Source organism: Talpa occidentalis, unplaced genomic scaffold, assembly GCF_014898055.3.
Source record: "Talpa occidentalis isolate TD23 unplaced genomic scaffold, MPIMG_talOcc4v2.1 talOcc4.2, whole genome shotgun sequence".
Classification (NCBI taxonomy): Eukaryota; Metazoa; Chordata; class Mammalia; order Eulipotyphla; family Talpidae; genus Talpa; species Talpa occidentalis.
Genome location: NW_023602073.1, coordinates 12,529,609 through 12,555,855, shown reverse-complemented (window position 1 = coordinate 12,555,855; position 26,247 = coordinate 12,529,609). Strand labels below are relative to the sequence as shown.

General features: G+C 37.3%; 1 long non-coding RNA gene across 1 annotated transcript in view; it reads right to left on the bottom strand.

Moving 5' to 3' along the window:
- The window catches only part of LOC129146371 (uncharacterized), a 93,294-nt gene that overhangs the window by 4,175 nt on the left and 62,872 nt on the right, over positions 1–26,247 (bottom strand). The gene's annotated exons all lie outside the window — the stretch shown is intronic.

Here is a 26,247-nt window from a genome sequence, read left to right as displayed (position 1 = left end):
CAAAAAGACACAAGAAGCACAGACTGTAAAGTCAGGATGGCTTGTAAACCACCCATGGATGTGTATAGAAACAAAATCATGTGCCATATGCCAGGTTTTACCAAATTATTTATGTTTATAAAACTGGTGGTAATATTTAAAGGGAAAAGGGCTTTTAAACAACTCAAATGTCCCAAAATAGATGACTGGATCAAGAAGATGTGGTATATATACACAATGGAATATTATTCCACAATCAAAAAAGATAAACTCATGCCATTTGCAGCAACATGGATGGCGCTAGAAGGAATTATGCTCAGTGAAATAAGCCAGAAGGAAAAAGAAAAATATTGGATGGTTTCACTTATAAAAGGAATATAGGGGAACCAAATAAGACATCAGTGTAAAAAATACTGTATAAAACACAGTAACAGTACAAATAATAATAATAACAGTATAAAACACAACAAAGCAAAACCAGACAATTATAAAACAGGGACATCCTGCAGGGGAGGAGGAGGGAGAGGCATCAGAGGGAGGGAGGGAGGCATACCCGGGACTCTGGTGATGGTCACAGGTGCCTTGGGGAAGGAAATTCTATATGGCCTCAATCTGAGGGGGTCGGGGGAAGCAAATACTGTCTAAAAATTTTCTAAAAATGATAAATGTTAAAATAAAAATGTTTAAAAAAAAGAAAAAAACTAAACTTCAGCTGGAAGAAAACTGAAAGAACTCAGGCTTGGGATAAAACTACTTAAACTCATGGTTGAAGCCATGTTTGGGCCAAAAATGCACCCACAAGAGACCTTCTCAAGGAAAAAGTGAACTTCTCAAGACTTTCATGCCACATGTCCTGCAGACCTACTGTGCTTACGGTGCTCAACACAGGGAGAGTTACTTTGGGCTGGTCAACCTTGGGTATAACGTGGTCAACCACATTGGGTGCCAAACTGTTACAGGGCAATCCCGACATAAAATGAGTTGCCTGACTGTAGGTCCTCACCCGTGTGCTTAGAAGAGACTTATAATAAGACTGAACGGCTGGCTCACACAGAAAGGTTAATAAAGAGTTTATTTACAAAAGAAGGGGAAATGAAGAAATGAATAACTCAGGGAGAAAGAGAGGCAGATATATTGGAGAATGCATCTTACCAGTTCCGCTGAGTTGGAATCCCAATGGCACAACTGAGAGCTGGTAAAAAGCCAAGAGCGCAAAGCCAAGAGACACCCAAGGCCCATATCTGGTTATGTACCAAACCTCACTGCTCAGCTCCACCCTCAGTTCCCAGCAATCCTTCTTTCTGTGATGATGACATTGTGGGATTTGTACTTCCCAGTGTCTCAATCACTTTAATCTGTAGAGAGGGTGGAATCCACAAAACCTGTGTCTGTGGAGTTCGTTCAGGGCACCCTTTCTCCCAAACAATTCTAGAAATCTGGAGCTTTTCATAGAATGCTCAGCATACAGTGGTGCATGATAATAATTATTATTGGCTGACCAATGAGTGTTATTCAAGCATCAAATTAAGTTTTTCATCTTAATATTATGATTACTAAATGCTTTTAAAAATTTAGGTAACAGTAAATTTTACCTCTTCAAGCAAATGTATTTCCTATTGTTTTATGTTAAGTCTCTTAATATATTGAGGTGATAATGGTTTACAGCACTTAGTTTCAGGTATATACATTCACACCTGAACAGTTGTATGTCCACCCATCCCTACCCTCATCCCAGCCACCCTCTGGCAGACCCAATTCTGTTGTCACAATTGAAGGATTTTGTTTGCTTGCTTTGTTAAAAAAATATATTGATAAGTGAATGGTTGTCATTAGTCATATAAGAGATGGGAGGGAGGAATTGAGGATATTATGTTATATGATAACTGCACTACACTTGAATCTATATAGAATTACTGGAAGTGAACTTGGACTTGTTCACAGATGACACAATTATTTATGTAGAAGTTTCCAAAGGATTGATTAAAACAAAAAGTTCTGCATTTAAGCGATTATAGCAATATTCCAGGACATAAATTTAATATAAAAAACTTAATGTGACTCAATTTAAATTAACACCAACGGGGGTAATACAGAAGTGGGAGATGGAAATAATTAGACATAATTTAACAAAATGTAAGCAGTGAAGAAGATCCTGTACACATTTGAGAAAATCTACAGTACTCTGATGAAATAAAAACTTTAAAAATGGAAAAACATACTTCCTGTTCACAAATAGAAAAAAATGCAATATTTTAAAGATGTCACTTTCATCCAAATTGATCTATATATTCAACTTAGTCCCCATCACATTTTCAACCAGTTATTTTGTGGATGTCAACAAACTAACCCTAAAGTTCAAGTGAAAAGACAAAGACCCTACAACAGTCAATACAATATGGAAGAAGAACAATGTCAAAGGAGTGATTCCCTACCTTTAAGACTCAGTAGAAATCTACAGTAATCAAGACAGTGTGGTATTGGCAAAGCAATTGATAAGTAAACCAGTGAATAAAAACAGGGAGCCTAGAAATAGAGGCACACAAATATATTCAGTTGTTCTTATTCAAAAATGCAAAGGAAATTCAGTGCAGAAAATAGAACCCTTTCAATAAATGGTGGTGGAATATGTTTACATAAAAATATAAATCTAGACACGGACATAAATTTCATAAAAGTTAACACAAATCTGGTCATAAATCTATATGTAAAACACAAAATCACAAAATAATTAGAATTTAACATAGCAAAAAGAAATTTTGTGGCCTTGGGCTTGTTGATGATTTTTTAGATATGAAACTTTATATATCCTCTGCTTAATTATTCTGCAAATCTATAACTGCACTAAACAATAAAAGCCTTTATTTTAATGGCCACTTTTCCTTATTCAAAATATGTTAATTTTAGAACTTATAGATTAGCCAGAAATAATTCTAATTAATCTTAGAAAATATAGTTTAGCCAAATAAGAAAACATTTAAAATCACATATAATTTTTATGCAGAGTTAAACAATGTCAGCCTGTTATATACAGTTCATTTTAATATTCATACATTACAAATTAGATTAATTTTTTAAAAGATTTATTTATTTATTATCTTTATTTTTTAAAGGTTTATTTATTTATTTATTTATTTATACAAGTCAGAAGCACGAGAGGGTGAGAGGATTCACCAGAGACAGAGCAGGGAACAGAACAGGCAGATGATGAAATACCCAGTGCTGGGGGAGCAGCGGGCACAGCAGGAGAGGTCTGTGCACCGTGTGAGACCCTCACAGGCAGCTGGGGATCGAACCGGCGCTGCAGAGGCTGCAGGCAGCTTCACAGCCCAGTGCTCAACTGCTGTGCCACGAGCGGAGGCCCACAAATTAGATTAATATTATATCTACTGATTTGTATTCTGTTCAATTTAGCAACATCTTGTGATTATCTTATCTGTTATTAAATATTTTTCCAAAACATTGTAACTTTGAGCATTTGTTTCTAATTTTTATCCATACTAAATACCAATATAGTGAATATATATCTAATGTCTCATATTTCAAATTAGTTCTTTAAACAAGGGAATGCTTACTTTCCATTGTAATTTAAAATTTGAATGGCATTTGCTTTTATTGCTCACAAAATTACATATGAGGAATCAGTCATGTTCAACTCTAACCATCACTGAACTTTGTCATATTTGACTTATAGAAAACAAAATGAAAAGAATGAGGATATCAAGTACCTTGGACAAGTATCTTCCTAATTCCGGTTTTCATGAAACCTCTCCAACTAATTAGCCTTTAAATTTAAAGCTGATGGGCCTCCCTCGTGGCGAAGGGGTTAAGGACCACACTATGAAGCAATCCACAGCCTCTGCAGCCCAAGTTCAATCCCTGGCAAGACAGAGAGATACCCACATGGCAGGGCAGACCTCTCCTGTCTTGCCCACTGCTCCCTTCAGCAGTGTATTTCAGTCAGTTTGCCTGAACACTCCCCTCAGTGTATTTCAGTCAGTCTGTCTCTGGTGAATCCTCTCACCCCCCCAACATCTCTGGCCTGTACCCCAGCTCTTGTATGCATAAATAAATAAATCTTTAAAATAATAAATTTAAAGCTGATATTGATATATCAAAGGTTAATAGTCTTATTTACCCAGAATGTTCTAGCCAACATTTAATTCAAGATCTAGGAGAGCAAGAAATCAGCACCATTCTATCAACTTGAGATCACATATCGTTTAACTTAAAAGTTTCACTTTTTTTAGATATATTTTTATTTATATAAGAATTGGGAAACATGCCAGAGGTGCGGGAGCGAGAGAAGATTCACCAGAGACAGAGTGGGGAGCAGAACAGGCAGACAAACCAAAGACACTGCTGAGGAGAGCAGTGGGTGAGACAGGAGAGGTCTGCCATGCCAAGTGGGTAGCTCCACAGCCAGCCAGGAATCGAACCCATGCTGCAGAGGCTGCAGACAGTCCCACAGCACTGTTCTCAACCCACTGCGCCACCGGGGAGGCACAAAATTTCACTTTTTTTACAAAATAATTTTCAGCACTAACTTATATTGTATAAGTGAATATGCATTATTTATAGAAGTCTAATAATAAACCTGTGCTCTACCTACTAATCTGGTAGCAATACATAGTATCCCACAGTGACAGAAACTCATTTAGGAAATTGCAGAGAAATCAATGCTAAAATTCAGCGAGTCTAATAAAAATTCATATTGGGTTAAACAATAAAAATGAAAATCATATTCAGTAAAACACTAAACCTTCATTTTTAAGCTTCTCAGCAGGACTGATAAATTAGAATGACAAGGATAGAGAAAAAGTCAGAAACATAGACATTAGTTTGACTCACTTTTTAATAGAATTCTTTCTTAAAAATATTCAATGAAAATCTATGCACATTTACAAAAGTGTGTGTGCATATGCCTATGTATTTCCCCAAATAATGTCTGCATAAACTTTGTATCTTTTGTTTAACAAGACAGAAGTCTGTCTTCAGTCCAGTACTGTGTCTTGGAGAGCTTATATACTTATAATGGTTTGGATTAGGATAGCTTAAACATCCTCCTTGTGTTTAATAAGAACTTATTTTTGAAAATAATTCCTTTTGCTAAAGCGATCCTTTTTGTTTTCTGTGACTGTATATAAAACCTTTAGTTTTAGAAATTCATTCTGCAAATTCCATTTTCAGTGAAATTGATAAGTTAAGGTGCTATGGATGATTGGTTTAGAAGCATCGGTGCTATCAGAAAACATGGTTCTAGTTACATTCCTATTGACAGTCCAATTTTTATGTAAGAAAGACCTGTACCATAACTTCTATGACACAGGACCTTTAAATATATACTCAACATCTTGTGACTGGGGAGAGAGGATTTTAATTCAAAAATACCCTCAAGAAGATATTTTCATCTATATTTGCTCATATTTCTATAGGGTTCTTTATTGTAATTAAAGCAAGAGTATATATCAAAATTGTTCTGAATCTCTGAATATTTAAATGTGGTTGTAGGTTTCCTACTGCCCTTGTGGGGTTTTATTTCTCAGGCTCTGATTACTGAAAAATATTGGGAGAACATGAACTAGGTAATTGATAATCATTTATACAACTAGGTAAGCAGCACAAAAACAAGACTAGGTTGGAGGACTGTGGGTGATTTGATGGTAGGAAAACTATGGTGCCACACCTGTGGCGAGAAATCCTATATTGTGTAAAAACAAATAAGGATGTAAAATAATTATACATCATCAATAAATTTCCAGTATTTGTGGGTAGTTAGAACAGCTTATGTTTTTAAAAAAAATAAAGATTAGTGCCACAATCTATTGTAATCAAATAATCTCCCAGAGGACATAATGCAATTGTATATAAGAACTATAAACTAGGCACTATTACTTTAAAATAAATACATTAAAGTGCACTATAGCAGAAAAATTGTTTTGGGAGTAAAAATATGTTGAAACAAGATGTTTGGATGCCTTTTGATTTCTAATTTTTAAGTCAAAGTTAGCCGTAGAGTAGCTAACATTTTGCTAGACCATGTAAGGCTTGTGACTTAAAGCAGATGATAGAATTTGAGATAACTAAAAACATCTTGAAAGTGTGGGTACATCCAATAAATGCAAGGCCTAGCAAAATAAGTGCCCCAATTTTGTGTATAAACTCTGCCCAAATGTTTCATTCCTGAACTATATAATCTGAGAGCTTTCAGCAAAGGACTAACAGACTAAACTAAATTTGAAAAAAATGTAACTTAGAACTGGATTCCTAAAAACAAGTCCATTTCCAGTCCAAAACAACATCTATAACAACAAAATTGTAAACGTTTTAAAATGAATAAAATAGTCCTAAATGTCTATAGCAGAACAATGTTCAAAACAGAATACAAAATAACCTACATATGAAAACCAAAATATTTGATCCGCTTTGAAGAGGAAAGATAATTCTGAGATAATTCCTGAGATAATTCACAAGTTACAATTAGTAGCAAAGTATTTTTAGTAGCAATTATAATAATATTTAAAGATGTAAGGAAAAGTATATAATCAATGAAAAAAGAAAAAAGAAAATAAATAGACATCTAGAAAGAGAAAGAAATAAATGCTTACTCTATAGATGAAAATACAAAATGAAAAAATATTTAAAACTTAAGAAATTTAACGAATTGAATGAGAGAAAGTCAGAAAAGTTAGAGAGAAAAGAAGTGAAAAAATAAAAGCCTCATAGGTAGACCTATGTCAAAATATTTAGCAAAATATTTAACTGGAGTTCCAGGAGAGAACATGAGTGAATTGGCCCGACAATATATTTGAAGAAATAATGATCAATATTTTCTAATATGGTGAAATATACAAAAGCAAATATTCATGAAGTTTGCAAAAATAAAGCAGGATAAATATGAAGGAATCCATGCCTGTCACTTCATAGTCAAAGCAGCAAATACTAAATAGAAAAAAAAAAATTTTGAAAGCAAGCAAAGGAAAACAGCAATTCCCAATGGAGAAATAATAATTTATTTAACACAGATTCTTATCAGAAATCAGTAAACTGAATTCCTGAAAGCAATTAAAGAAAAAACCCTGAAATTCTATATTCAGAAAAATTATCCTTTAGGAATAAATGTGAAATGAATCCACATCTAAATAGAGGAAAAACTAAGATAATTCATTTCCAACTGACCAGTACTACAAGAAATTCTAAAGGAAAATGTTCAGAACAAGTTAAAACAAACAAATGTACATTGACTGTGGGGTTTATAATGTAACGTGTATGTGGTAAATATTTCTACTATGGCATTAGAGATGAATACCTATTTTCTACAGTTTGTATGAAATGTTATAAACAAGTTGAATGGGAAAAAAAGAATGTCTATTGTAATCCTTAGAGCAATCATTATAATAATGTAAAAGGTTAAGCTAAAAAAGCCAGTAGTCACATGAAAATAAAATTCTAATAACACTTAAACAATGCAAAAAAATCAGAAAAGAGTAAAACAATACAGAACTAACAAGCATAAAACAAATGGTAAAGCAATAGAACTAAATCACAATGTTGCCAATAATTGCATTCAATGTTACATCACTAAGCATTCCAATATCAAGTTAGTGATTATTAGAATAGATTAAAAATACAAAATGATTCGTTTTGAATTAATTTTTGTGTATAGTGTTAGATAATGACTGATATTTTTTTAATTTATTTTCTTTTTTATTTAAATTTTATTTTTATATTCCCCATACAAATACAAACCCCTTATTTTGACCCCAAGACTTCCTTTCCCCACCACCCACCCCCATCCCCATAGAGTGTCTCTTGTTCATAGTTGTTTGTTGATTTTGATATTTTCTTTCTTATAGTTATTCTTTTTCCTGGTCCCTTATTTAAGTTTTCTAGATTCTTGCTATGAGTGAGACCATCTGGTATTTTTCTTTTTCTTTCTGGCTTATTTTGCTGAGCATGATCCCTTCCAGCTCCATCTATATTGCTGCAAATTCCATGAGTTTATCCTTTTTGAATGCTGAGTAATATTCCATGATGTATATGTACCACAACTTCTTGATCCAGTCATCTATTTTTGGGCATTTGGGCTGTTTCCAACGCTTAGCTATTGTAAATAGTGCTGCTATAAACATAGGGGTGCAGGTGCCCTTTGGAATTACTGTTTCTGTGTCCTTTGGGTAAATGCCTAGGAGTGGAATTGCTGGATCCAATGGAAGCTCTATGTTTAGTAGGTCAAGAAATCTCCACACAGCTCTCCATAGTGGTTGGACCAGTTTGCACTTCCACCAGCAATGCAGGAGAGTTCCTTTTTCTCCACATCCTCACCAACATTTGTTGTTGCTAATTTTTTTTTTTTTAATATGTGCCATTCTCACTGGTGTAAGATGGTATCTCATGGTAGTTTTGATTTGCATTTCCCTGATGACAAGTGATGTTGAACATTTTTTCATATGCCTGTTGGCCATTTGCATTTCCACTTTAGAGAAGTTTCTTTTTAGCTCTTCTGCCCATTTTTTGACAGGATTATTTCCTTTGTTGTTGTTGAGTCTCATCAGCTCTTTGTAGATTTTTGTGATCAGTCCTTTATCATTAGTGCCTCGTGCAAAAATGTTCTCCCAGACGGTGGGGTTTCTCTTTGTTTTTGTTATTGTCTCTTTTGCTGTGCAGAAGCTCTTTAATTTGATGTAGTCCCAGCTGTTTATCTTTGCCTTCACTATCACTGCTTTGGGTGATGTGTCTGTAAAGATGTCTTTGATGTGCATATCATGGAGTGTTTCACCTATATTTCCTTCTATGTATTTTATGGTTTCAGGTCTTATGTCTAGCTCTTTAATCCATTTTGAGTTGGTTTTTCTGCATGGTTGTGAGGCAGTAGTCAAGCCTCATTCTTTTGAATGTAGCGACCCAGTTTTCCCAGCATCATTTATTGAACAAACTTTCTTTGCTCCAATGCATATCCTTTGCTCCTTTGTCAAAGATTAGTTGACCATAAATCTGTGGGTTTATTTCTGGATTTTCTATTTGATTCCATTGGTCTGTGTGTCTGTTCTTGTTCCAATACCATGCAGTTTTGATGATTATGGCTTTGCAGTATAGTTCAAAGTCTGGGAGTGTGATGCCTCCATTCCCTTTTTTTTTTTCAGGAGAGCTTTGGCTATTCGGGGTTTTTGGTGATTCCATTTGAATTTCATTGATAATTGTTCCATTTCTTTGAAGAATGACATTGAAAATTTTATTGGAATAGCATTGAATCTGTATATTGCTTTTGGCAGGATGGCCATTTTATTAATGTTTATTCTTCCAATACATGAGCAGAGGATGTCTTTCCACTTCTTCGTGTCTTCTTCTATTTCTTTTAACAGTGTTTTATAGTTTTCTTAGTGTAGGTCCTTTACCTCTATTGTTAGATTTATTCCCAAGTATTTGATTTTTTTTGTTTTGATAATAAAAGGGATTTCTTTTTTATTTCTTCTTCAAATTTATTGTTTGTGTATAGGAAGGCTACTGAGTTTTTCATGTTGGTTTTGTATCTTGCCACTTTACTGAACTGACTGATTAGTTGAATTAGGTTTTCTGTGGAGTTTTTGGGGTTCTCTATGTATATTATCATATCATCTGCAAATAGTGATAGTTTGACTTCTTTCCCTATTTGGATTCCTTGTATGTCTTTCTCTTGTCTTATTGCTCTAGCTAGGACTTCCAGTATTATATTGAAAAGCAGTGGTGAGAGTGGACATCCTTGTCTTGTTCCAGATCTTAATGGAAATGCTTTCAGCTTTTCACCATTGAGAATGATACTGGCTGTTGGCTTGTCATATATGGCCTTTATGATGTTGAGGTATGTTCCTTGTATCCCAAGAATTTCAAGGGCTTTTATCATGAATGGGTGTTGCACTTTGTCGAAAGCTTTCTCAGCATCTATTGATATTATCATATGGTTTTTAAATTTCTTTTTGTTGAAGTGTTGGATAACAATTGATTGTCAGATGTTGAACTATCCTTGTGTTCCTGGAATGAATCCTACTTGGTCGTGGTGAATTATCTTATGGATACACTGTTGGATTATGATAGCTAAAATTTTATTGAGGATTTTTGCATCAGTGTTCATAAGGGAGATTGGCCTTTAGTTTTCTTTTTTTGTGTTGTCCTTGTTCGGTTTTGGTAGTAGTGTAATGTTGGCTTCATAGAGCGCGTTTGGTATTATCCCTTCCTTCTCAATTTTTTGGAAAATTTTGTGAAGGATAGGCACTAATGCGTCTCTGAATGTTTGGTAGAATTCATTTGTAAATCCATCAGGTCCTGGGCTTTTGTTTTTGGGGAGGTTTTGATTACCATTTCAATTTCACTGCTTGTAATTGGTCTGTTTAGGTGTTCTATTTCTTCTTTATCTAGCTTTGGGTGATTGTAGAGTTGTAGGAATTAGTCCATCTCCTCTAGATTGTTGAACTTGTTTCCATATAACTGTTCATAGTAGTTTCTGATTATTCTTTTGATTTCTTCTGTGTCCATTGTGATTTCTCCTCTTTCATTTATTATCCTGTTTATTTGTGCTTTCTCCCTTTTTTCCTTTGTGAGCCTGGCTAGGGGTTTGTCTATTTTATTTATTTTTTTGAAGAACCAGCTCTTGGTTCCATTGATCTTTGGGATTTTTTTTTTTTTTAGTTTCATTTATTTCTGCTTTGGTTTTTATTATTTCTTTTCTTCTACTGGTTTTGCAGTTTTTTTTGTTGTTCTTTTTCTAGATCTTTGAGCTTCAAGATTAGATTGTTTCTTTGAGTTCTTTCTTGTTTCTTTTTTTTTTTTAAAGATTTATTTATTTATTTATACAAGCACTGGGTATAGTCAGAAGTGCGGGAGGGTGAGAGAATTCACCAGAGCCAGAGCGTGGAGCAGAGCAGGCAGAAGGACCGAAGTACACTGCTGAGGGGAGCAGCGGGCAGCAGGAGAGGTCTGCACGCCATGTGAGACCCTCCTCCAGTGGCCTGGGAGCAGCCTGGAATTGAACTGGTGCTGCAGAGGCTGAGGGCAGCTTCGCAACCTAGCGCTCAACCATTATGCCACCAGGGAGGCCCTCTTTCTTATTTCTTGATGTGAGACTCTATTGCTATATATTATCTCTTATTACTGCTTTTGCTGCATCCCATACATTTAGGAAATTGGTGTCCTCCTTGCCATTCAATTCAAAGAATTTTTTTAATTTCTTCTTTGATCTCCTCATTAGTCTAGTGGTCTTCCAGTAGTGTGGTTTTCAATCTCCATGAGGTAGGAGATTTCCTTGCCTTCTTTTTATGGTTTATTTCTAGTTTGATGCCTTCATGGTCAGAAAAGATGGCTGGTATGATTTCAATCTTGGTGTATCTGTTGATGTTTGTCTTGGGTTCCAGTATGTGATTGATCCTGGAGAATGATCTGTGTCTGCTTGAGAAAAATGTGTACTCAGATTTTTTGGGGGTTTAGTGTTCTATAGATGTCTGTTAAGCCCAAGCGCTCTAGATCCTTATTTAGAGCTTTAGTGTCTTTACTTATTTTTTTGTCTCGTTGATCTATCCATTGTTGATAGTGGTGTGTTGAAGTCTCCCACTACGTATGTGTTTTCTCTGATGTCTGTTTTCAAAGATGATAATAGTTGTCTGATATATTTTGGTGCTCCTTCGTTTGGTGAATATATGTTAATGAGTGTTATTTCTTCTTGAAGTATTGTCCCCTTGATCATAATTTAGTGACTGTTTAGTGACTCTTTTTACCTTTTGGAGTTTGAAATCTGTTTTATCTGATATAAGTATAGCTTTTCCTGCTTTCTTTTTTTGTCCATTTTCTTGTAGGATTGTTTTCCATCCTTTAACTTTGAGTCTATTTTTATCTTTTGTAGCTAAATGTGTTTCCTGAAGACAGCAAAATGTTGGGTTTGTTTCTTAATCCAGCCTGTGACTCTGTGTCTTTTTATTAAAGAGTTTAGTCCATTTTCATTTAGAGTTAATATTGATATGTTAGCATCTGGATTTGCCATTGTGTTTGTCTTTCCTTTGATTTTTATTTATTTATTCTTTAATAACTTTTTCCTTTTTTTTTGGCCTTCTTTCATTGTTATTCATCCCTCTGAGGTTCTGGCTTTAGGACTCCTTGTATTATTTTTTGGAGTGGGGGTTTAGTCGTAATGAAATTCAGGAGTTTTTGTTTGTTTGGGAAGGTCCTTATTCTTTCTTCATAGAGGAAGGAGAGCTTTGCGGGATAGAGTATTCTTGGTTGGCATCTGTTTTCTTGGAGTCTGTTGACTGTCCCTCCACTCTCTCCTTGCCCATAGTGTTTCTTCAGGGTCGTCTGATGTCAGTCTGATTGGTTTTCCTTTGAATGTTATCTATTTCTTCCCTCTTGTCAGCTTTATTATTTTTTCCTTGTCTTGGATTCTTGGGAGCTTTACTATTATGTGTCTTGCTGTGTTTTTCCTTTCGTCGTGGAAGTTTGGTGTTCTTCTTGCTTCTTGTATATCAATTTTCAGCTCCTTCTTCGCATTTGGGAAGTTCTCTTCAATTATCTCCTGGAATATTTTCTCTGTTCCTACATCTCTCTCCTCTCCTTCTGGAATTCCTATAACTCTTATATTTCCTTTCCTCATGGAGTCAGATAGTTCCCGAAGTCTTTCTTCATTCTTTTTCCTTCGTACTTCTCTTTCCTTTTCTGTTTTGGTTCTTTTTATTTCTGTGTCTTCAAGAGTACTTATTCGTTCTTCCATATCATCTATTCTGCTTTCATTGCTCTTCCCAGAGTTCTTTAGCGCCTCCATTAATTCTTTGATCTCCTGCATTTCTTTTACTTCCCTCTTTAGGTACTCAATTTCATTCTTCTGAGTGTTGTTTTCCTTAATGACTTCCATCAGTTTTTTTTCATCACGGCAATTTTAAATTCTTTTTCTGGAAGGCTCAGAAGTTCTTCCAAGTCACCGTAGTTGCAAGCTGGTGTGTGTTTTGTTTGTTTGTTTGTTTTTGTGGTATGTCTTTTTTCCTGAGGCATTGCTACTTGCTTGTAGTTTTTCTTTTCCCTGCTGCCTGTCTTCTAATTTGCCTTATGCATTGGGACACTGTGCCGCTGGTACTGGCTGGCATCTTTTTGGTGTGTTCTTTCGGGAGTTTCAGAAACTGGCGATCCAAATGAGTCAAAAACTGTTATGCCAGAAGTCTAGTGAGGCAGTGGTTCTTTGAGTATGTTAATGGTCACTGTCACAGAATCTCTCCTCCTTCTGTGTTCAGTTACAAAGGTGCACTTTGAAGTCCCACAGACTTCCCTGGAGGTGGGGCAGCTGGATTGCACTCTGGGTTCCAAATCTCAGGATCCTCCTCTGGGCCCCAACTTCCTTCCAGGTGGGACCGGGTTTGTGGGGGCCTTTAGCTCACCTCTGACTGCGCAGGGAACCTTCTCCCTCTGGCTCCACAGGGAGCCTTCTGCCAGATTCAAGCAGTCTTTATTGAAGAAAGGTCCCTGTTCTAAAATGGCACTTTGGAGACAGGCACACTCTTCCGTGTGCCCAGTCTGCCCTGGCCATGGGTTCCCACTCCCTCTCTGGGTTCAGACTGCTGGCCTGAAGGGGCCTGGCGTGGGCAAACTTCCCAGCTCTCCTCTGGCTTCTCCGGGAGTCTTCTGCCCGTTTCAAGCAATATTTATTGAAGAAAGGTCCCTGTTCTAAAAAGGCGATGCAGGTACGCACTCCCCTGCGCACCCGGTCTGCCCTGGCCTTGGTTGCCTGCTCTCCCTCTGAGTTTGGACTGCTGACCTGAAGGGGCCTGGTGTGGGTGAACTTCCCAGCTCACCTCTGGCTCCTTCGGGAGCCTTCTGCCATGACCGATATTTTCTAATATGTTAAAAGGGCCTGGTTTCACCCTTTTGCATATGACTACCCAGTGTTTACAACATCTTTTCTTGAAGAGACTTTCCTTGCTACATTATTATGTCTTCCTTTGTCATAAACTAGTTGTCTGAGAGTGTCAGTTTATTTTGGACTTTCAAATCTGTGTGTTTGTTTTTACTGCACTATCATGTTGTTTTAGTTACTATCATTTTGTAGTATAGTTTAAAATCTGGGCACATGATAACTTAATTTTTGTTCTTTTTTTCTTGGGAATGTTTTGCTAGTTAAGGTCCTTTGTAGTTCTCAATCAATTTCAAGATTTTTTGGTTCTATTTCTGTGAAGAATGTTGTTGGGATGTTCATAAGGATTGCATTGAATCTATATATTGCTTTAGGTGATATAGCCATTTCAATGATGTTTATTCTTCCAATTTATGAGCACAGAATAACTTTCTATCTCTTTGTGTCTTCATTTCTTTCAAGAATGTTTTATATTTTGCAATGTATAGGTCTCCAGTTCTTCAGTGTAATTTATTCCAAGCTATTACAATTGTAAATGAAATTGTTTTCCTGATTTCTCCTTTTGCTAGTTCATTATTTGCATATGAAACACAACAAATTTTGCATACACATGTTGATTCAGGGATGGATACTTGAAACCTATGTAATGACATAATGTAATATTAATTTAATAAAAATAATTTTAAAAATAAAGATGCAATTGAATTATTTGTTGTTTACATGAAGAGTCCTTTAAATATGTACATAGATAAGTTGAAAGAAAATGAATAAAAAGAGATTAGTTGTGTACACAATGTACCTAGGAAGACAAGAAAGTCTATGTTAATATTAAACAACCTAGTATTTAAGGAAAATGTATTCTCAGAGATAACCAGGGATATTTCATAATGTTAAAATGCTCAATTTATCAGAAATATATACATGTTTGTGCATAGTAATAGAACTTCAAAACATGAAGCAGAATTTGACAGATTTAAGGAGCTATTTAACACTAACAATGAAAGATGTTAATAGCACTCTTTCAACAATGAAGAGAACTAAATAAAAAAAATAATAGTAGATTGTTTCAATAACAGTGCCAACTACCTTGACTTAATCGATATTTGTACAACACTTCATGTAACACCTAGAGAAAACACGTTATTTTCATAAGCATATGGTATGTTCACCAAGACAGACATATGCAGGAATATACAGCAAATCAATAAATTGAAAAGAATTAAACCATACAAAGTATGTTCTTTGGTCACAAGAGTTGCATTTATAAATTAAAACAATATATAAAATACCTAAGAAAACCACAGATATATTTTTTTAAAGATTTATTTATTTATACAAGTACTGGGTACAGTCAGAAGCGCGGGAGGGTGAGAGAATTGGAGCCAGAGCGGGGAGCAGAGCAGGCAGAAGGACGGAGGTACGCTGCTGAGGGGAGCAGCGGGCGGCAGGAGAGGTCTGCGCGCCATGTGGGACCCTCCTCCGGTGGCCGGGGAGCAGCTGGGGATCAAACCGGCGCTGCAGAGGCTGTGGGCAGCTTTGCAACCCAGCGCTCAACTGCTGCGCCATCGGGGAGGCCCCACAGATATTTTTAAATTAAACAAAACATTTCTAAGTACCCATGGGTCTATCCACATAGATTCTTGTGCATAATCAAGATGATGCCCTATTGGTGGTGAATAAATTTAACTTCCATTATCCTATTTAGTAAATAATATAGTGTATGGCATACACATATTCTATATGTATCTATGTATCCATATATGGCCATTATATAGTAGATACATTTACTTCCAAAAAATATAATTGTGCTTTCCAATTTGTGGGAAAACATGCTGAATCTTATTAGGTGTATGCTAAATTTTATTGGATGTGAGGGATTAAGATATTATTACCATTGAGGGATTAAGATATTATTACCACATATTAGCAGGTTTGAGTCCTAGGGTGAATCACCCCATCTCCACTTGGATCCTGCTCTCAAATGAGTTATTTAAGGGGTAATAAGATATTATTACAGGGGCAAAAGATTTAGAGTCAGATTATTTATTGCAGTTAAATGATTATTAATCAGCACTATTTTATAAAGCAATGTTCATGTCATGTGTCTTTTTTACTGGGCAAGTCATACTTGGTTCAGAAGAACTAAGAATCTTAACAACAACAAAAAGATTGTTTAAAAAATTGTTATTGGGTCTCCCTGGTGGCGCAATCTATGAAGCTGTCTGCAGACACTGCAGCACTAATTTGATCCCCGGCCAGGGAGCTCCCCTCGTGGCACAACAGACCTCTACTGACTCGCCTGCTGCTCCCCTCAGCAGTGCATTTCAGTCAATCTGCCTGTTCTGCTCCACACTCTGTCTCTGGTGAATCCTCACAGCCCCCACACCTCTGGCCTGTACTCCAGCTCTTGTATGCCTAAATAAATCTTTAAAAAATAAAATAAAATAAATAGTTGCGAAGAGGGGCGGAGCAACATGGCGGCGAGGAGACGCTGCGAGTAAGATCTCCCATTAAAAAAAGTGAATAGGCAGGAAAAGCGGCAGGTCCCAGTGAGAACTGGGACACGGAAGATAAACGGGTGACTCCAGCAAACTGCCCAAAGAAGAAAGTTGCCATAAAAGAGGACCAGAAGGGAGGGAAGCGCAGAACCCTGCTCCCCTCCCCCGCCCACAGAGGCGGCACTCTCCGACCGGCAGAGAGGAGGAAACAACAAACCAAAACGGCCAACAAGAAAAACGGACGCAGCAAGCGGGACTGTGAGTGGAAAGGAACTATTGCAGCCACCACACCCCGTGAACGGGAGCTGTGGAGAACCCTGCAGGATTCGCCGCGGCGGTGAGCGAACGCCCCGGGCGCCATTAGAGAAGAACAAAGACCCCGGGAGACGCGCACACAGCCCGGGCTGCCGGTAAGCTGGCGCGGATAGCGGCGCGCTCGGCGCACTTGAAAAGCAAGTGCAGACCAGGATCTCGGCTGCCCAGGTCCCCGCGCCTGCCACCTAGGCTTGGGAGACGACCTAGGCTTGCGGGGAGGCGCGGAGGTCCTCACTGAGGTGAAGGTCCCTCCCTGAGTAAGCAGGAACCAGGCGCCCAGGCACGGGAGCGGTGCAAAAGGCGCCCTTCCCGCGCCACTGAACTGGGCTACAGCCCGCGTCCTGGAACTGAGGGCTTTGGAACTGAGACCCGGGCACGAAATTAGGGGCGTGGGTTCCCCACGACGGTGGGGCACAAGGCAGACACAGCACCCCAAAGCCGTTGAGGTGTACCCTACCATCCCCGCTCTGCTCCCTGTCCCACGGCGTGGAAAATCAGCTCCCCAAGGGCTCTAGGAGAGATCTCTGGCGCCACCTAGCGACTTGTAGACAGCACAGGCTCCTGAAGGAGCTAGTGGCCAGCTGGGGAGTTAGCCCACACCCGGCCCCTTCCGAACAAGTAGTCTGAGCCCACAGGGAGAGCGAGCACCCACAGCCGGGGCAGACCAGGCACGCAGAAGAGTGTGCCTGACACCGGACGCGCAGGGAGTGTGTCCCACATCACCATTTTAGAACAGGGACATTTCTTCAGTAAAGACTACCTGCAGAAGGCTTCCTCAGGAGCCAGAGGTGAGCGGGGGAAGTTCGCCCACGCCAGACCCCCTCTGGCCTGCAGTCCAAGCCCAGAGGGGGAGCAGGAACCCACCGCTGGGGCAGACCAGGCGCACAGGGGAGTGTGTCCCCACATCGACATTCTAGGACAGGGACCTTTCTCCAATAAAGACTGCTAGAAACTGACAGATGACTCCAGGAGGAACCAGAGGGGAGAAGAGAAGCCCACCCAAGATGCCGGCCAGTCCCAACAACACAGTGTCCCAACGCATACGGCAAATTAGAAAACAGACAGTAGGGAGGAGAAGAACCACACGCAACCTAGCAACTCTCCAGAGAAAAAGCACACCACAAAAAGAAACCAGCCCCCAGATGGCAACGACAGCAACTTGGAAGAACTTCTGAGCCTTCCAGAAAGAGAATTTAAAATTGTCGTGATTAAAAAACTGACAGAAGTCATAAAGGAAAACAATGATAAGGGAAAAATAATCAACAATCAGAAGAATGAAATTGAGTCCCTAAAGAGGGAAGTAAAAGAAATGCAGGAGATCAAAGAATTAGTGGAAGAACTAAAGAATTCTGGGAAAAGCAATGAAAGCAGAATTGATGAAATGGAAGAACGAATGAGTGCTCTTGAAGACACAGAAATAAAAAGAACCAAAACAGAAAAGGAAAGAGAAGTACGAAGGAAAAAGAATGAAGAAAGACTTCGGGAACTATCTGACTCCATGAGGAAAGGAAATATAAGAGTTATAGGAATACCAGAAGGAGAGGAGAGAGAAGTAGGAACAGAGAAAATATTCAAAGAGATAATTGAAGAGAACTTCCCAAATGTGAAGAAGGAGCTGAAAATTGATATACAAGAAGCAAGAAGAACACCAAACTTCCATGACGAAAGAAAAAATACAGCAAGACACATAATAGTAAAGCTCCCAAGAATCCAGGACAAGGAAAAAATAATGAAGCTGGCAAGAGGGAAGAAACAGATAACATTCAAAGGAAAGCCAATCAGGCTGACATCAGACTTCTCCGAAGAAACACTACGGGCAAGGAGAGAGTGGAGGGACATAGTCAACAGACTCCAAGAAAACAGATGCCAACCAAGAATACTCTATCCCGCAAAGCTCTCCTTCCTCTTTGAAGAAAGAATATGGACCTTCCCAGACAAACAGAAACTCCGGAATTTCATTGCAACTAAACCCCCACTCCAAAAAATACTACAAGGAGTCCTAAAGCCAGAACCTCAGAGGGACGAATAACAATGAAAGAAGGCCAAAAAAAAAAAAAGTTATTAAAAGAATAAATAAATAAAATCAAAGGAAAGACAAACACAATGGCAAATACAGATGTTAACATATCAATATTAACTCTAAATGTAAATGGACTAAACTCTTCAATAAAAAGACACAGAGTTGCAGCCTGGATTAAGAAACAAAACCCAACCTTTTGCTGTCTCCAGGAAACACATTTAGCTACAAAAGATAAAAATAGGCTCAAAGTCAAAGGATGGAAAACAATCCTACAAGCAAATGGGCCAAAAAAGAAAGCAGGAACAGCTATACTTATATCAGATAAAACAGATTTCAAACTCAAAAAGATAAAAAGAGACCCCAATGGTCACTACATTATGATCAAGGGGACAATACTTCAAGAAGAAATAACACTCATTAACATATACTCACCAAACGAAGGAGCACCAAAATATATCAGACAACTGTTGTCTTCTCTGAAAACAGACATCAGAGAAAACACATACGTAGTGGGAGACTTCAACACACCACTATCAACAATGGATAGATCAACAAGACAAAAAATAAGTAAAGAAACCAAAGCTCTAAATAAGGACCTAGAGCAATTGGGCTTAACAGACATCTATAGAACACTAAACCCCAAAAAAACGGAATACACATTTTTCTCAAGCGCACACGGATCATTCTCCAGGATCGATCACATACTGGGGCACAAGACAAACATCAACAGATACACCAAGATTGAAATCATACCAACCATCTTTTCTGACCATGAAGGCATCAAACTAGAACTAAACCATAAAAAGAAGGCAAGGAACTTTCCTACCTCATGGAGATTAAAAACCACACTACTGGAAGACCACTGGACTAATGAGGAGATCAAAGAAGAAATTAAAAAATTCTTTGAATTGAACGACAAGGAGGACACCAATATCCTAAATGTATGGGATGCAGCAAAAGCAGTAATAAGAGGAAAATATATAGCAATAGAAGCTCACATCAAGAAACAAGAAAGAACTCAAAGAAACAACCTAATCTCGAAGCTCAAAGATCTAGAAAAAGAACAACAAAAAACCCCCAAAACCAGTAGAACAAAAGAAATAATAAAAACCAAAGCAGAAATAAATGAAATTGAAACTAAAAAAACAATCCAAAAGATCAATGAAACCAAGAGCTGGTTCTTTGAAAAAATCAATAAAATAGACAAACCCCTAGCCAGGCTCACAAAGGAAAAAAGGGAGAAAGCACAAATAAACAGGATCATCAATGAAAGAGGAGAAATCACAACGGACACAGCAGAAATCAAAAGAATAATCAGTAACTACTATGAACAGTTATATGGAAATAAGTTTAATAATCTAGAGGAGATGGACAAATTCCTACAACTCTACAATCACCCAAAGGTAGATAAAGAAGAAATAGAACACCTAAACAGACCAATTACAATTAGCGAAATTGAAATGGTAATCAAAAACCTCCCCAAAAACAAAAGCCCAGGACCTGATGGATTTACAAATGAATTCTACCAAACATTCAGAGACGAATTAGTGCCTATCCTTCACAAACTCTTCCAAAAAATTGAGAAGGAAGGGACAATACCAAACACGTTCTATGAAGCCAACATTACACTAATACCAAAACCGAACAAGGACAACACTAAAAAGGAAAACTACAGGCCAATCTCCCTAATGAACACTGATGCAAAAATCCTCAATAAAATTTTAGCCATCAGAATCCAACAATGTATCCATAAGATAATTCACCATGACCAAGTAGGATTCATTCCAGGGGCACAAGGATGGTTTAACATCCGAAAATCAATCAACGTTATCCAACACATCAACAAAAAGAAATATAAAAACCATATGATAATATCAATAGATGCTGAGAAAGCTTTCGACAAAGTGCAACACCCATTCATGATAAAATCCCTTGAAATTCTTGGGATACAAGGAACATACCTCAACATCATAAAGGCCATCTATGACAAGCCAACAGCCAGCATCATTCTCAATGGTGAAAAGCTGAAAGCAATTCCATTAAGATCTGGAACAAGACAAGGATGTCCACTCTCACCACTGCTTTTCAATATAATACTGGAAGTCCTAGCCAGGGCAATAAGACAAGAGAAAAACATCCAAGGAATCCAAATAGGAAAAGAAGAAGTCAAACTATCACTATTTGCAGACGATATGATATTATACATAGAGAACCCAAAAAACTCCACAGAAAAGCTAATTCAACTCATCAATCAGTTCAGTAAAGTGGCAGGATACAAAATCAACACGCAAAAGTCAGTAGCCTTCCTATACACAAACAATAAATCTGAAGAAGAAGAAATCAAAAAAACCATCCCTTTTGTTATTGAAACAAAAAAAATCAAATATTTGGGAATAAATCTAACAAAAGAGATAAAGGACCTATACAAAGAAAACTATAAAACACTGTTAAAAGAAATAGAAGAAGACACAAAGAAATGGAGAGACATCCCCTGCTCGTGGATTGGAAGAATAAACATTATTAAAATGGCCATCCTTCCAAAAGCAATATACAGATTCAATGCTATTCCAATCAAAATTTCAATGTCATTCTTCAAAGAAATAGAACAATTATTGATGAAATTCATATGGAATCACAAAAAACCCCGAATAGCCAAAGCTCTCCTGAAAAAAAAAAGAAGGGAATGGAGGCATTACACTCCCAGACTTCAAACTATACTACAAAGCCATAATCATCAAAACTGCATGGTATTGGAACAAGAACAGACATACAGACCAATGGAATCGAATAGAAAATCCAGAAATAAATCCACAGATTTATGGTCAACTAATCTTTGACAAAGGAGCAAAGACTATGCATTGGAGCAAAGAAAGTTTGTTCAATAAATGGTGCTGGGAAAACTGGGTCGCTACATGCAAAAGAATGAAGCTTGACCACTACCTCACACCATACACAAAAATCAACTCAAAATGGATTAAAGAACTAGACATAAGACCTGAAACCATAAAATATATAGAAGGAAATATAGGCGAAACACTACGTGATCTGCACATCAAAGACATCTTTACAGACACATCACCCAAAGCAGTGATAGTGAAGGCAAAGATAAACAGCTGGGACTACATCAAATTAAAGAGCTTCTGCACAGCAAAAGAGACAATAACAAAAACAAAGAGAAACCCCACCAACTGGGAGAACATTTTTGCACCCAACACTAATGATAAAGGACTGATCACAAAAATCTGCAAAGAGCTGATGAGACTCAGCAACAACAAAGAAAATAATCCAGTCAAAAAATGGGCAGAAGAGCTAAAAATAAACTTCTCTGAAGAGGAAATGCAAATGGCCAACAGGCATATGAAAAAATGTTCAACATCACTTGCCATCAGGGAAATGCAAATCAAAACTACCATGAGATACCATCTTACACCAGTGAGAATGGCACATATTAAAAAAACTAGCAACAACAAATGCTGGCGAGGGTGTGGAGAAAAAGGAACTCTTCTGCACTGTTGGTGGGAGTGCAAACTGGTCCAACCACTGTGGAGAGCTGTGTGGAGATTTCTGGACCTACTAAACATAGAGCTTCCATATGATCCAGCAATTCCACTCCTAGGTATTTACCCAAAGGACACAGAAACATCAATTCCAAAGAACACCTGCACCCCTATGTTTATAGCAGCACTGTTTACAATAGCTAAGCTTTGGAAACAACCCAAATGCCCAAAAATAGATGACTGGATCAAGAAGATGTGGTCCATATATACCATGGAATATTACTCAGCATTCAAAAAAGATAAACACATGCAATTTGCAGCAACATGGATGGCGCTGGAAGGGATCATGCTCAGCGAAATAAGCCAAAAAGAAAAAGAAAAATACCGGATGGTCTCACTCATAGCAGGAATCTAGAAAACTTAAATAAGGGACCAGGAAAATGAATAACTATAAGAAAGTGAAAATCAAAATCAACAAAAAACTATGAACCAGAGACACTTTTAGGGGGCGGGGGTGGGAGGGGAGGGATTGGGGTCAGAATGGGGGGGCTGCAATTGTATGGGGAATATAACAATAAAATTTATAAAAAAAAAAATAAATAAATAAATAAATAGTTGCTACTTGACTCTAAAGACAACCATATTCCAGGTGGTATAAAACAAGATGGTGTATGCAGACCATGATGAAAATACAAACAAGGGTATAAAATGGATCCAGACCTCCTTGTTTGGCAATACAATTGTCATGGTTACATAAGAGACCTAACTATCAGCTTGACTGTTTGATGGACTTCAGGATCCTTTATCTCTTTTTCCATTTCTTTTTCTCTTTTGGGTTAAATGCATTAGTGACTGTAAAAGCCACTTCAAGAAAAGGGTGTAATTGTGGAAGCAAAAACTGCTTTGAGAATTGATCTGAACTGGAAATTTAACTTCTGAAATGCACGTGTTCAAGAAATACTTGTAGATAATTTTGGAAAATCTATCACCAGAGGCTATTTTCATAAAAGAACACTGATATTTTACATTGTTCATTTACTTATATTTTGAGACATTAGCATGCCAAAAAGTACCATGAAGCTAAATGGGGGAGGGCAAGAAAAGTGAATCATAGTTTCTATGCCCTTTAACATTAGACTTACTTTATATATACCAAAAAGATTTCATATTAGTTAATCATTGCATTCACACAGAGATAACCTATAATACTCAAAAAGTAGGCAATATCAGTCTTCTAATTTTACCGATGAGGAAACTGAGACAATGAAACATTTAAAAATGACTTGACTAAGAATATATCAATAGTATAGTATGGTTGAAATTTGCTTTGGACAGTTCAATTTGGAGCCCATATTCTTAGCTACCATATGTAAAGAATGTCCTTCATGAATTAGCTATTGACATTCTCTGAAGAGCCTGGGATTAATAGTCAAGCATTGACCTAAATTAACCAAATCTCAAATTCCTCTGATCAGAAAAATGTTGGCAGGTATGAGTCCTAGGGTGATTCACCCCATCTCCACTTGGATCCTGCTCACAAATGAGTTATTTAAATAAACAATCATTAAATATTTGAGTAAATAAAATTGTACGGTTCTAACAATTATCAATTTATTATTTATCTAGGACATTTTTTAGTTGCTATTTAACATGTAGTTGCTTTTTAATATTTCTCATCTGGCATTCACAGATAGGAAGAGCAAACCATGATAATAAATGTAAAGAGTTTTCTTCTTGAAATGAACTCATAATTATTTTGTGGAAGAGTATGCTGGAGATACTAACAAAACAAATATATGGCTCTAATTCCATTTGTTAGTTTAGTTGATTAATCCTATGAGTGTAAATAAAAGTTTCAACAAGTAAAATGATAACAGTATTAATGGGTAGTTTCACAAAAAAAATTAGAAATTTGACATTGAATAATGTGCAATATTTTACTTATGACCAGTGTGAATTTTTCAGTGCTGATTTCACACTGGTTCTTATTATGAATAGAGAAAAATCTACCAGTAGCAAATGAAGACAAATTACAGAAACACATATATTCAAATGCCAAACTCTATTGCGAAATTATTTTTCTAAAGTGAAAATCTATAACACTTTCACAGTGTAGGCAGTTTTAAATTGTCTTTGTTTTAATACAAAATAGTGGATTATTTTGACCTATGCATTTTATTAATTTCAACTGCCTTTGATATTTCAGATTGTAAGATTTCACTTAGAAATATGTGACTTTTTATTATTTTATGCTCCTGCATATAGCTATACATACCAAATCATGACAAACCATATTATTTGGCAATCTGCAATTTTTTTCAATCAGAAACTCTTCCAGAATCTTATTAACCAGAGTAAACTATCGTTGCTTTTTTAGACATAATTGTCCATGCACTTTTTAAGAAACTTCTCTTGCCATATAGCATTCAAAAGCAAATGAAGTTATAGGAAATCATTTTGGAAATTGCCTGCTGAAGGGGAAAGGAAGGTCTCTGATTAGTGACAGAACATTCAAAGACATTCCAAAAGCCAAGTTAAAGCAATTTCAATTACAGTGATTGAAATGCCAAATATAGGAATACCTTTTTTTTTCTTTTTTTTTGGTAGGGTTGTCCTGATTCTCTGTGTTCTGTACCACAGTGGGATTTACCTGCTACCTTCTGTTAGTTTATCAGTATCCAACCATTTTCCCTCCCATTTCCTCTCTGGGCAGTTTGCTGGCTCCGCTCAATTAAAGGACAAATCCATTGCAGGCTGCAGTGTAGGCATTATAATGAAGTCAGCTGTCAAACTCCTATCTCGCAGCTGCCCCTCTGTGGGTAATCTGATGGCCACTTGTCAGCTGTTTCACCCAGTCAAACACAGACAAAGGGCCTCTGATGGCCTGTTCTATGCTAATCAATCCACAGGGAGGCAGATGTTGAAATCCCAACAGGTGTAGGTGAGATTTGATTGAACATTCAGCACTGCCTTCTCCTATTGATAAATCAGATCTCTCTGAACTCAATAACCTTTTGTAACCACAGGGTAAATGACTTTCTGTATATTTATTTCCCTCATTCCGTCATTAAAAATAATGCTTTAGAATGATATTTGGGGATATAGCGCATTGTTCAGTGGAACATACCAGAATATAATAGATTAGTCTCTCAAAGTGGAAGGAATCTACATCACTTAGATATTTTAATGATATTTCTGTAATTTTCTAATTATTCTAAAGTGAACTAGAAGAAACAATGAGCTATTCGTTCATTATCACTTTTATTTTTTTTTAATTTTATTTAATTTTATTTAAAGATTTATTTATTTATACAAGAAATAGGGTACAGGTCAGAGGTGCAGAAGGGTGAGAGAATTCACCAGAGAGAGCAGGGAGCAGAACAGGCAGACGGAGCGAAAGCACTGCTGAGGGGAGCAGAGGGAGAGGCAGGAGAGGTCTGCTGTGCCATGTAGGTTTCTCCCTGGCCAGCTTGGGGATCAAACTCATGCTGCAGAGGTTGCCGACAGCTTCACAGTGCAGTGCTCAACCTGCTGCGCCACCGGAGAGGCACCATTCTTCATCTTTATTTTTTTTTTCTCTCTACATCAACCAGAGTGAATATTAGATTTTTTTTTTTCCCTAGAGTAATTAGGTAGAAAAAGAAAGGAATTGGGCCTCCCCTGGTGGTGCAGCAGTTGAGCACTGGGCTGCAAAGTTGCCCACAGGCTCTGCAGTGCAGGTTCTATCCCCGGCCACCAGCGAGGGTCCCACATGGCATGCAGACCTCTCCTGTCTCACCTGCTGCTCCCCTCAGCAGTGTACTTCTTCAGTCTGCCTGTTCTGTCGCCTGCTCTGGTGAATTTTCTCACCCTCCCGCACTTCTGACTGTACCCAGAGCTTGTATAAATAAATAAACAAATCTTAAAAAAAAAGAAGAAAAAGAAAGCAAGATTAGATTGAGAAACATGAAGAGAATTGATACCAATTATATTCTCAGTTTTCCATTCTCCAAACAAAGTGATTATATTAAAATACCTGTTTTCTTAACACAGAATATTTCTTTTATAAAAATAATTTACGGTCTCCCCGGTGGCGCAGCA